The 12,356-nt window shown below is 40.2% G+C and overlaps 1 pseudogene; it reads right to left on the reverse strand.

The window, feature by feature from the left end:
• Positions 1-4,008: 4,008 nt before the first annotated feature.
• LOC127491543 (proline-rich nuclear receptor coactivator 2-like) overlaps positions 4,009-12,356 on the reverse strand; it is a 34,172-nt pseudogene continuing 25,824 nt past the window's right edge.

Here is a 12,356-nt window from a genome sequence, read left to right on the forward strand (position 1 = left end):
CATGTGGACCAATGGGACAGAATAGAGTCCAGGAACAACTCTATTGACTTACAAAGGTTCCAAGAATACAGAACAAGGAAAAGACAGTCTTCAATAAGCAATGCTGGGACAACTGGATAACCACACGTAGAAGAATGAAACTAGGCCCTCATCTCACACCAGATATGTGTAAAATTTGGATGAAAACTTAAATAGAAGACTTAAGACTGTAAAAGTACTAGAAGAAAGCATACAGGAAAATATCCCTGATATTGGACTGGACAACGATTTCTTTAGATACGATACCAAGTTTCAAGCAACAAAAGTAAATATAAACATATGGGACTACATCAAACTAAAAAGCTTTTGCAAGACTGGCACTGTGTCATAGTGGATAAAGCTGTTGTCTGCAGTGCCGGCATCCCGTATGGGCATCCGTTCTAATCCCAGCTCTCCATTTCTGACCCAGCTCTCTGCTATGGCCTGGGAAAGCAGTAGATGATGGCTCAAGTCCTTGGGCCCCTGCACCTGCAGGTAAAGATCCGGAGGAAGCTCCAGGCTCCTGACTTTGGATCTGTGCAGCTCCAGCCATTGCAGCCAATTGAGGAGTGAACCAGCAGATGGAAGAACTAACTCTCTCTCTCTCTCTCTCTCTCTCTGCCTCTCCTTCTCTCTGTGTGTAACTCTGACTTTCAAATAAATAAATAAATCTTTAAAAAATAAGCTATTGCATAGCAAAGGAAACAATGGACAAAACAGAAAGGCAAACTAAGGAATAGGAGAAGAGGCTGGCGTTGTGGTAGAATGGATTGGGCTACCACCTGAGATGCTGGCATCCCGTATCAGAGCGCTGGCTTGAGTTCTGGTTGTGCTGCTTCTGGTCCAGCTCCCTGCTTATATGCCTGGGAAAGCAGTAGAGAATGACTCAAGTGCTTGGGCCCCTGCCATGCATGTGGGAGACCCTGCTGGAGTTTCAGGCTCCCGGCTTTGGGCTGGACGTGACAGTTGTGGTCATTTGGGAGAAAGCCAGCAGCTAGAAGGTCTCCCTCTGTCTTTCCATCTCTCTGTCACCCTGCATAAGTAAAAATAAAAATAAAGGAATACAAGAAAATATTTTCAAATCACATTTCTGATAATGGATTAATATAAAAAATAAACAATGCATTCAGCAAATAAATAACCTGATGGAGAAATGGGCAGAGGAATTGAATAGATATCTTTCCAAGCAAGACATATTTATGGCCAAGTTATATTTAAAAATGTCGAATGTTAGTAATCATTAGAAAAATGTGCATGACAACCACAATGATATATCACCATATTCTTGTTAGAATGTCAGAAAGTTGAAAAATAACAAGCATTGGCAAGGAAGAAAAGAGAATACATGCAAACAGTTGGTGGGAATGCAAATTTGTACAGCCATCATGGAAAACAGTATGGAGTATCCTCTAAAAAGTAATACAACTATCAGAACAGCCAGCAATCCCACAACTGTGTACATAGCCAAAGGAAACAAAATCAGTGTCTGGAGGAGCTGTCTGCACTCCATGTTCACTGCCACATCATTCACTATGGCCAAGATACGGAACCATCCTGAGTGCCTGAGATTAATGGATCAAGAAAACAAGTAATCTACAATAAAGGAATCCTATTCAGCCATTAAAAAAAAAAAAGGAAAGGAAATTCTCTCAATTGCAGCAACCTGGGTGACTCTGCAGGGCATCATGTTGAGTGCAGCAGGTCAAGCACAGAGAGACAAATACTGAATGATCTCGCTTATATACAGTTGTCTAAAACAAGTCGAACTCATAGAGGTAAGAAGAAGGTTGGTTGGTAGTTACCAGAGGTTGGAAGAAGGTGAAAGCTGGGGAGATGTTGGTTACAAGATAGAAAATGTCAGCTAAACAGGATCAAGTTGAGAGATCTGGTGCAGAACATGATGAGTATAGTTAACAGCAATGTCTCCGAACATGAACACTCCTGAGGATAGATTGTCCTTGCTAACAAACAACAAGTGTGTGAAGTAATGTGTATGTTACCTCCATTTCTTTAGTCCATAGTGCACATATATTTTTTGGGGGGGTGGAGAGGAAATGTTTATTTTTTAATTTCATCCTTCAAGTTCATATTATGTACATAAAGAACTATATAAGCTTGGCCAGCGCCGCAGCTCACTTGGCTAATCCTCCACCTGCGGCACCAGCACCCAGGTTCTAGTCCCAGTTGGGGTGCCGGATTCTGTCCCGGTTGCTCCTCTTCCAGTCCAGCTCTCTGCTGTGGCCTGGGAGTCCAGTGGAGGATGGCCCAAGTGTTTGGGCCCTGCACCTCACGGGAGACCAGGAGGAAGCACCTGGCTCCTGGCTTCGGATCAGCGCAGCGTGCTGGCCGTGGCGGCCATTTCAGGGGTGAACCAATGGAAGGAAGACCTTTTTTTCTGTCTCTCTCTCTCTCTCACTGTTTAACTCTGCCTGTCAAAAAAAAAAAAAAAAAGAACTATATAAGCTGGTCTTTAGGCTATTCAAATATTTGAGTTGGGCATTAAATTATCTGATAAATCTGAAAAAATAAAACTTGATCACCCTGCTTATGAACATGAAATAAATTAGGCAGAAATAAAAAAGAGGGCATTGGCATGCAGAATTCTTAAGTTGAACAACAGTGTAACTGGGTTAATTTTAAGTTAAGAGTTTTATTTAGAATTTACCTTTCAAGTTGGTAAAACATTATCAAGGTTTTATATGCAAGATGTGTCTTTTTCATACAGGTGGTCCCCTGGATTACTTACTCATTTCTCACACACAAGAAACTCCACTGGTACCACACATTTAAGTGTATTTGTGTCATAGATCCTAAGAATTTGTGGAAGCCAAAAGGAGGCTTTAAGACTGGAGAAACTCCGGGGTAGCTCATCTTTGGGCTTGATGGGGAGGAGGGGGGGAGAAGGCAGAATTCCTGTGCTGTATTTCACATCTCTTAAAATTAGAAAGTTTTTTTTTTATTATTTATATTATAGAACTCATTACACACTACAATTTCCTTTGAAATATGGTTTACATCCAAATCATCATTACAAACACTGGCACTTTTACACGGAGGCAAACTAAAAATACCTTAGACCTTTAAAATTAGGCTATAGAATAAAAACAGTCCATGGTCTTACATTCAGGAAAATCATACTAAAATACTATTCGGAGCATAAAAGCCAAGAACACTTTACACATGCCACAATATCACATGTATTTACATGGCTCTTTCTTCCCTAGATAGTTAAAACTTTCACATTATACAATCCCCCACTTTATGCAAGCTTCCCAGGGATGTTAGGAGGCCAGATCACTGTCAGAATAGCTCGTGCAGTGCTATAATACAAAAATGTGTTTGAAAGCTATTGAGTGACCATTAAATACTGTTCCTATGAAAAATGCTTTGGATGTATTCGTTGGCAGACACCTTTCCAACTGCAGTTAAGAAGGCCGATGGGGTATACTGTGCCTCATTCTAACCCTTGAGTGCCCTTTCCACATTGACCACTGCAGAATCTTCTAAACTGTAACTTATTAAGGAAAATTCACATTTTCTTTGGCAGTGCATTAGAATATTGACGTGTTACTAGTTTGAGTGTTTCTAGAACATAAGCTTTCAAAGGTTCAACTAGTTCTTGATACTTCTACATCTTAGGTGATTAATTTGATTCACTGACTTAACTCACTACTGATCCATGAATGACAATCTTAGTTACTTTCCCCTAACACACAAGATAAAACGTATTTTCTTTGCCCTTCCCTAAATCTAAACTTGAATGGGAATCCAAACTTGAATGGTTTCACTTCAAAGTCACTCAGGTGAGGACACTTAGTATGGAGTCCAATTCTTTAGTTATTTTAAGTTGCACTGACACTACCATTATACCAAAGTGTACACAACAAAACAAATGAGATGAGGTATGCTTACTCTAATCAGTTTTACACAAACAGATTACACTCCCTAGTTAAATTTGTTTCAAGCCAATTTAAACATTAGCACTTTATCTTATACATGTACTTTAAGTAAAGTTTAAAGTTGAGATGTCATTATTTCCTTATCTGAAAGATTAAAGGAAACAGAAACCCGGCGGCTTGGTGGTTTGGGAAGAACACTTGGTAATGGCTGCTCACTGACTTTGGCTCCAGCATAGTTCTGATTAGCTTGCAGCTTAAAAATAAGTTAGGACTTGACAAGTTCGAGTTGAAGTTTTCATTATCTGGGAAACTTTTGTTCTCCCTTCCATTTCCCCTGGTCTGCCATGCGGCTGCTGACGAGTTATAACCATGGCCTCTTTCTCTTTCCTTAGGAACAATCTGCATCTGCGAATTCTGAGCCTTCGTCTTCCGCCTCGTAAGCTGTTGTTGGTTCTTACTGGCATCTCTAGATTGAGGGGCTGGAATGGTCTACTTCTCTGAACACCCATCTTCAGCTTCTTTGTCATCTTTCAGTCTGCTTCTCAGACTGCAGGATGTCCCCCACCTGGCCTCTTCCTGGCTGCCAGGCCCGGGATCCTAGGTGTTGCTCTCTGGCCGGTAGGTAAGTCTCAGTACGGAAGTTTTCACTGGCTGATCTGCTGAGTTCAGCCTGGGAGCTGAGGCCAACACCTGAGTCTCCTTGCACACACAAGCGTGAGAGAAGTCCTAGCGACTTCACGCCTGGAACTACAGTGGCGCTGCCTCTCCACGTAGAGGCCTCCCCCCCTTTCCAGCTAGAGACAAGGCACGAATCACACAACCCACAAGCACCAACCAGCTAGCAGCTGACCACTTGGTGTCCCAACCGGACATCCGCCTCCTGCCTCAACCGACAAAATGGGCAATGTACACAGATTTTAAAACATCATATTGGGCCGGCGCTGCGGCTCACTAGGCTAATCCTCCACCTTGTGGCGCCAGCGCACCAGGTTCTAGTCCCGGTTAGGGCACCGGATTCTCCTGGTTGCCCCTCTTCCAGGCCAGCTCTCTGCTGTGGCCAGGGAGTGCAGTGGAGGATGGCCCAAGTGCTTGGGCCCTGCACCCCATGGGAGACCAGGATAAGTACCTGGCTCCTGCCATTGGATCAGCGCGGTGTGCTGGCTGCAGCGCACCGGCCGTGGCGGCCATTGGAGGGTGAACCAACGGCAAAAGGAAGACCTTTCTCTCTGTCTCTCTCTCTCACTGTCCACTCTGCCTGTCAAAAAAAAAGAAATGTCAGGCATCTGGGCACATCAGACCTCCATCACATGTGAGTAAGGGAGGTAAAACTGAGACTGTAGTTTTAATCTGGAAGTGAGGGTTTTATCAAAGCCATTGCCATCAATGCTTGCTAAATTCCCAAGAGTTAGTATTGGCAGAACATACCAAGAGAGGCAAGCATAGACACACATTTTCTTGTAATGTTCCCTAGTGTAATGAAATTCTTGGTCCTCTTAATCAGCTATTCCAATATTCTGCCTGGAAAATGGGGCCATGTATTCACCCTCAACACACACACATACAATGACTCAAAGTCAGTTTCTTTTTCCATTAAGATTTCTCTGCCACACAATTAAAAGGAAAAATCATTTTTAAAGATTTATTTATTTATTTGAAAGTCAGAGTTACACAGAGAGGCAGAGAGAGAGAGAGAGGTCTTCCATCTGCTGGTTCACTCCCCAATTGGCCGCGATGGCCAGAGCTGCGCAGATCCAAAGCCAGGAGCCAGGAGCTTTTTCCAAGTTTCCCACACAGGTGCAGGGGCCCAAGGACTTGGGCCATCTTCCACTGCTTTCCCAGGCCCTACCAGAGAGCTGGATCAGAAGTGGAACAGCCAAGATTAGAACTGGTGCCCATATGGGATGCCAGCACTGCAGGCGATGGCTTTATCCACTGTGCCACAGCACTGGCCCCATTTTTTTTTTTTAAATATATACACTTTAGAGTTCATTCAGGAGAACTTTTCTGGTGGCAATATTATGGAGTCTTCTGAGACATATAGAAATTCATTTTGTAAGCTGCCAACCTAGAGGAAGAGACGGGAGATAGATAACATGATAACTTTCCAAACTTCGAAATATTTCTGTCAAATGAATTGGGAATTTATCTGAAAACACCTGGGAGCCCCAAAGCTGTCTTTTGAAGATGACTTTCTACTCAGACAGTCTCAAAAATTAAAGGTGAATTTTTTATTCATTTCTTGTCCATATAGACATCAATAAGATATACTTTGCCAAAGATGATGTCAGCCTTGCCGACAAAAGAAAAGATTTGACATGATTTCAAAGAAATGTCTGAAAGAATTCTGAGTTGCCTTGACATAAGCCATCCTTATCTGGAGAAGAGGCTGGGAGCATTCAGTTTCTGTTTCTTAAGGGATGCCTTTGTGAATTTGGATTTTCTATTTTTTTTTCCCCAAAGAAACCTTTTATTTAAGGAATACACACTTCATGCATTTCATAAGTACAACTTCAGGAATATAGCGATTCTTCCCATGATACCTGCCCTCCCACCCCTCCACCTCCTCCCTCTCCCATTCCCAGGCCCATTCTCCACTAAGAACCATTTTCAATTAATTTTATACACAGAAGACCAACTCTATACTAAGCAAAGAGCTCAACAGTTTGCACACAAAAAAGTTCCTCAACAATAGCTACAAAAAATCAAATAACTTAGAATAAATTGCACCAACAATGTCAAAGATCTCTATGATGAGAATTACAAAGCATTAATGAAAGAGATCAAGAAGATACAAAAAAATGGAAAAATTTCTCATGTTCATGGATTGGGAGTCTGGATTTTCTGTAGCCTGCTGTCAAACAGAAAATGATCAAAAGTAAGCATTTGTCAATAATAATGTGGGCTACCATGTGAAACACCCATCACAAATTCAAATTACTAGAGCTATGCACATTCTTATAATGAAAGTTATTTGGAGGAAAATTAAATTTAATCTGCACAAATTGAACTTATTCAGTTTTGAAGCAAAGTGGCTTTGATTTTGCTTACAATAATTAACGAAAAACACTTATTTTTGAAGTGTAATTTTATAATTTTCTTTGTCCTATGAAGGTAAGAATTTTAGGATTTATCTTTATTTCAGTGAAAAATGTCACTGGAATTTTGATAGGGACCCCATTCAATCAGGATATTGCTCTGTGTAATATGGGCATTCTAAGTATTCACGATTCCAATCCGTGAACATAGGAAGAACATCTTTCCAATCATTTGTAACTTTAGTTTCCTTCACAAATACTTGTAATTTTCAGTGTACATATCTTTCATCTCCTTCGCTAATCATTTGATGTATTCTGTTATTTTTGATGTTATGGTAAATGGGATTGTTTTCTTGATGTCAATATCAGATAATTTGCTGTTACAGTATAGAACACTTCTGATTTGTATGCATTGATTTTGTATCCTACACCTTTACTCAGTTTCTTAGTTCTCCTAGTTCTTTGCTGTAATCTTTAGGGTTTTCTGTAAATATGATTAAGGCATTTGCAAACAGAGTCAGCTTTTCTTGTCTTCCTATTTGGATGCCTTTTCTTTATTTTTCCTGCCTAACTGCTTAGACGAGGACTTCCAGTACTATGTTAAATAGACTTGACAAGAATGATTATCCTTTTGTTTTTAATATAGTGATAAGTGATATGCTGAAAATTTGAAACTGTACTCACTCATCGGTGATATTGGCTATAATTTTTTTGTAGTGTTCTTATCTGGCTTTGGTGTAAGGGTAATGTGGGCCTCATGCAATGAGTTTGGAAATTTTCCCTCCTGTGAAAATTTTTGGATGAGTCAAGGAAGTATTGGTATTAGTACTACTTTATATACCTGGCAGACTTTACCTGTGAAGCAATTTGGTCATTGAATTGTCTTTACCGAAACAATTTCAAGCATTAGTTCATTCAACTTGCTCTTTATTGCTCTATTTCTTCATGATTCAGTCTTGGCAGTTTGTCTAGAAATTCACTCATTTCGTCTAGGCCATCCAATTTGTTGTCATGCATTTGTTCATATTAATCTCATAATCCATTGTATTTCTGTTGTGTAAGTTATGGTATTTCTTCTTTCATTTATAATTTTTTGTTGAATTCTTTTCTTCTTGATTATAGTAGCTAAAAGTTTGTCAATTTTATTATCATTTTCAAAAACTAATTGTCAATTTCATTTTCTCTATGTTTTCTACTCTCTGTTTTGTTTCTACTCGAATATTTATTATTTCCATTCTTCTAATAACTTTGAGTTTAGTTATTTTTTTTCTGGTTGGTTCCTTAATGTATGAAATTGGGTTGCTTATTTGATATTCTGATTTCTGAATGTAGGCATCTGTCACTATAAAATCCCTTTCTAGAACAGCATCTCATACATTTTGGTGTGCTGTGCTTAGAATTTTATTTGTGTATAATTACTTCTTGATTCTTGTTTTGACTGCTTCTTTTACTGTTTGATCAGTGAGAGTGTTTTGTTTAATTCTCACGTATTTGTGAATTTTCCAATAATTCTACTATCATTAATCTCTAGTTTTATGCCATCTTGCTCAGAAAAGATAATTTCAATATTGCTAAACTTAAGATTGATTTTGTTGCCCAACATATTGTCTATCCTAAAGAATGTCCTTTGTGAATTTGAGAAAAGTGTATTGTGCTGATGTTGGATAGATAATTTCGTGTATGTCTTTCAGGTCCATTTGTTTATACAAATCTTTTGATTTCTTCCTCATTTTTGTCCGAATAATTCTGTTGTTCAAAGTGTGGTATTGAAATTCTCTTCTATTGGGCCGGCGCTGAGGCTCAACAGGCTAATCCTCCGCCTTGCGGCGCCGGCACATCGGGTTCTAGTCCCGGTCGGGGCGCCGGATTCTGTCCCGGTTGCCCCTCTTCCAGGCCAGCTCTCTGCTGTGGCCCGGGAGTGCAGTGGAGGATGGCCCAGGTCCTTGGGCCCTGCACCCGCATGGGAGACCAGGAGAAGCACCTGGCTCCTGCCATCAGATCAGCGCGGTGCGCCGGCCGCAGCGCGCCAACCGCAGCGGCCATTGGAGGGTGAACCAACGGCAAAGGAAGACCTTTCTCTCTGTCTCTCTCACTGTCCACTCTGCCTGTCAAAAAGTAAAAAAAAAAAAAAAAAAAAAAAAAAATTCTCTTCTATTATTATATCACTGCCTATTTCAACCTTCATTTCTATTAACATTTGCTTTATATATTTAAGTGTTCTGATATTGGGTGCATATACCAATTTTTAAAACAATTTTATAATTGTTTATAACCTTGATGAATTGATCCTCTATCAATGTATAGTGACCATTTTTTCCTCTTGTAATAGATTTTGTCTGAAAGCCAATTTTTTTTCTGATATAAGCAGATCTACTCTTTTTTTTGTTTGCCATGTTTATAAAATATCTTTTGCTACTATTCACTTTCAGCCTATGCTTTCCTTAATGTTAAACTGAGTCTCTTGTAGGCAGCATATTTTGGATCTCGTTTTTTGCTATATATTCAGGAATTCTGTTAATTGCAGAGTGCAATACATTTACTTTTTAATTTAAGAAGCATAGAAGAGCCGGCGCCGCAGCTCACTAAGCTAATCCTCTGCCTGCAGCGCCGGCACACCAGGTTCGAGTCCCGATCAGGGTGCCGGATTCTGTCCCTGTTGCTCCTCTTCCAGTCCAGCTCTTTGCTGTTGCCCAGGAGGGAAGTGGAGGATGGCCTGAGTGTTTGGGCCCTGCACCCACATGGGAGACCAGGAGGAAGCACCTGGCTCCTGGCTTCAGATCGGCACAGCCCGCCAGCCACAACGCGCCAGCCGTAGCAGCCATTTGGAGGGTGAACCAACGGAAAAGGAAGACCTTTTCTGTGTCTCACTGTCTAACTCTGCCTGTCAAAAAGAAGAAGAAGAAGAAGAAGAAGAAGAAACATAGAAGAGAGAGAGAGGTTGGGGTGTACCCATCCATTGGCTCACTCTTCAGATATCTCCAATGACTGGAGGTGGGTCAATCCATAGCTAGGAATTTTGAAGGCAATCCAGAACTCCCACATGGGTAGCAGGGACCCAACTATTTGAACCATCACCTACTCCTTCCCAGGTACACATTAGCAGGAAGCTGGAACTGGGAGAAGAGCTGACACTCAAACCCAGGCTCTATGATATGGAACTTGGGAATCCCAAGTGGTGTCTTAATTTGTAAGCCAAATGCCCACGCTTGTTTACTTTTAAAGTAATTATTTATGGATAACTAAAGTGATTTGGTTTATTACTTTCATATTATTTTGCAGCCCCTTTGTTCCTTCCTCTTCTATTTCTCTGTGAGTTGTGGAGGTTTTTGGAGTGTTTTTTGTTTCTGTTTAAATTACTTACTTACTTCTCTTCATTTTATTTGAGAGAGAGAGAGAGAGAGAGAGAGAGAGAGAGAGATCTTTTATATATTGGTGCACATACCAAATGCCCACAACAGCCAGAGCTGAGCTGAAAACTCAATCTGGGTCTCCCATGTGGGTGGCGGAAACCCAAGCACTTTAGCCAACATCTGCTTCCTAAGGGTGTACATTAGCAAAAAGGTAAATCAGATGCAGAGTAAGAGGGTCTTGAACCATGCACTCCGATAGGGGATGCAGGCATCCCCAGCAATTATTTAACCACTGTGTCAAATACCTGCCCAATAGTGGTATATTTTGATTCCTTCTTTTCACATTTATTTATCTACTAGAAAATTTTTTGTAGTTTCCATGGAGCTTATGCACAAAAATAGTCCTTTAAGATATTATATTCTAGTTAAGCTGATAACCACTTAAATTCAGTTGCATACAGAAACTGCACATTTGCTTCTCCCTACCACAAATATTTCATGCTGTTGGTCACACATCTTACATCTTCTTATTTTGTGCATCTGTTAACAAATTGTTGTAGTTTTAGTTATATTTACTTTTGCCTTTTAACTTTTATACTAAATTAAAAGCAATTTACACACCACCATTGAGTTTTATAGTTTCGTGTTGTTGCTAATTTGCACCTTTTAGTTACAATATGAGGAATTCTCTTCAGCATTTCTCATCAGGCATTTCTAGAGGTGGTGATCTCCCTCACTTAGCATTTTTTGGTCTGAAAATGTCTGTCTCGCCTTCATTTCTGAATAGCAACTTCGCCAGCAGTAGTTTTCTTGATCATCAGGGTTTTCCTTTCTTTCAACCCTTTCATTATAGTGCTGCTTTGCCTCCTAGAAAGCAAAGTTTCTGTTGAGAATTTCTCTGCTGACCTAACGGGGATTCCCTTGTATGTGATGAGTAGTGTTTCTGTTGATGTTTCCAAGAATCTCTTCATCTTTGCTTTTGCAATTCATTTATATATGTGTTTCAGGCTGTTGTTCTTTGGGCTGATCCTATTTGATCTTTGAGCTTCATGAATATTGATGCCTATATTCCTCTCAGGATGTGGGGTGCTTTTAGCTTGTATTTCTTTAAAGGAACTTTCTGCTCCTTTCTCTTTTTTGTCTCTTTCTGGCACTCCATAAGTCATATATTTGCCCATTTGATGGTGGCACACAGGTTCCTTATGATCTCTTTTATTCTTTCCTCTTCTTGTTCCTCTCACTTGCTGATTTCAAATGATCTGTCTTTGGGCTCACTCTTTCTTCTGCATCATCAAATCTACTCTTAAAACTCTCTCTTGAATTTTTCAATTCTCCCATTGCTCCTTTAGTCCCAGAATTTCTCTTAGATTCTTCTTTATAGTTTCTATTTCTTCAGGAATTTATAATTTTGTTAATGCATTGTTTTTCCAATTTCACTGAGTTGTCTCTGGCCACTGAGCATTGCTAGGATGATTATTTTCAGCAATTATATTTCATTTTCAATCTGTAGATCTTCATTTGTTTGGGGTCTGTTACTGGAGCTTTAATTTAATGTTTCCATAATTGCGTTGTTATTTGCCTGATGTTCATTTGTTTGCTTGCTTTGGCATTCTTGCAGCCTTGTGTTCATGTCTGTGCATTTGAAGGAGCAAACACTTCCAGTCTTTGCAGACTCATTTTGTCAGGTAAAGACAATCTCCTGCTGGGTTGCTAGGATGATGTGATTTCCTCTAGGATCACAGTTGATTGAGGCTGGAACTGGTTTACATGACTTCCCTGAGTCTTCAATGAGGTCTTGGTTCCTGGGCCTGGTACCAGGGATTGATTGTGATTTGCATCTAACCCCTAGGTAGATCTACCTCTGGGAGCGCACATGGGAATGCCTCCCTCTGGGTGATTGTGTGTATGTTAATACTCTCAGACAACAACTGAGAGAGACTATATTTACAGGATCATTTCAAGGTACATATACAATATCAAATTTGATGGGCTTATCTCTCAAGGTGCAAGTGAGGTAATTTCCTGTTTTTTTTTGTTTGTTTGTTTGTTTGTTT

The sequence above is a fragment of the Oryctolagus cuniculus genome, chromosome 3 (assembly GCF_051225735.1).
Source record: "Oryctolagus cuniculus isolate XC-2025 breed Fujian yellow rabbit chromosome 3, ASM5122573v1, whole genome shotgun sequence".
NCBI classification, from domain to species: domain Eukaryota; kingdom Metazoa; phylum Chordata; class Mammalia; order Lagomorpha; family Leporidae; genus Oryctolagus; species Oryctolagus cuniculus.